This window comes from Cervus canadensis, chromosome 8 (assembly GCF_019320065.1).
Source record: "Cervus canadensis isolate Bull #8, Minnesota chromosome 8, ASM1932006v1, whole genome shotgun sequence".
In the NCBI taxonomy this organism is placed as follows: Eukaryota; Metazoa; Chordata; class Mammalia; order Artiodactyla; family Cervidae; genus Cervus; species Cervus canadensis.
This window is the reverse complement of record NC_057393.1, coordinates 21776274-21777180: the sequence shown is the minus strand read 5'-3', so window position 1 is coordinate 21777180 and position 907 is coordinate 21776274. Positions and strand designations below refer to the sequence as shown.

Genomic DNA, 907 nt, shown 5'->3' with positions numbered 1-907 from the left:
CACTCCAGTATTCTTGCCTGGAGAGTCCCCATGGACAGAGGACCCTGGTGGGCTATCATCTATGGGGTCACAAAGAGTCGGACACAGCTAAGCAACTAAGCACAGCACATAGACTAACAGGATGAAAGTTGAGATGAAACAGCATTCATGCCCATGAAGGAATTATCTTTCACAATATTAGTCTACTGAGTCATCATAATAACACAATGAGGTTTAAGGATTCCCTGAGTTACATCAACCAGGTTTATTGTCTCACTGTTCAGATAAAGATCTTGAACTTCAAAAATTTAGAGATCTCTCCCAAAGTCACCCAGCAAGGTGAGGATAGAATGAAAGTGAAAGTTAAGTCGCTCAGTCATGTCCGACTCTTTGCGACCCCATGAACTGGGGCCTACCAGGCTTTTCCGTCCATGGGATTTTCCAGGCAAGGATACTGGAGTGGGTTGCCATTTCCTTCTCCAGGAGATCTTCCCAACCCAGGGATTGAACCCAGGCCTCCTGCATTGTAGGCAGACGCTTTACCATCTGAGCCAACCGGGAGGCAACTTATCTCTTGAGTCACACACTAGCTAAGCTAAACTAAGTCACTTCAGTCTCAGTCATGTCTGACTCTGTTCGACCCCATAGACGGCAGACCACCAGGCTCCCCCAACCCTGGGATTCTCCAGGCAAGAACACTGGAGTGGGTTGCCATTTCCTTCTCCAATGCATGAAAGTGAAAAGTGAAAGGGAAGTCGCTCAGTTGTGCCCGACTCTTAGCAACCCCCATGGACTGCAGCCCACCAGGCTCCTCCGTCCATGGGATTTTCCAGGCAAGAGTACTGGAGTGGGGTGAGTCACACACTAGAGCTCATTTCTAATCACCAGGTTCAGAGATATTCACAAGACAAAATATGCACCTATCTGC

General features: G+C 48.1%; 1 non-coding gene across 1 annotated transcript; it reads right to left on the bottom strand.

Annotated features, from left to right (window-relative positions):
* Positions 1 to 468: 468 nt before the first annotated feature.
* On the bottom strand, positions 469 to 540 carry TRNAC-ACA. The gene has a single exon. It is a non-coding gene; the product is annotated as a tRNA-Cys (tRNA).
* Positions 541 to 907: the final 367 nt, after the last annotated feature.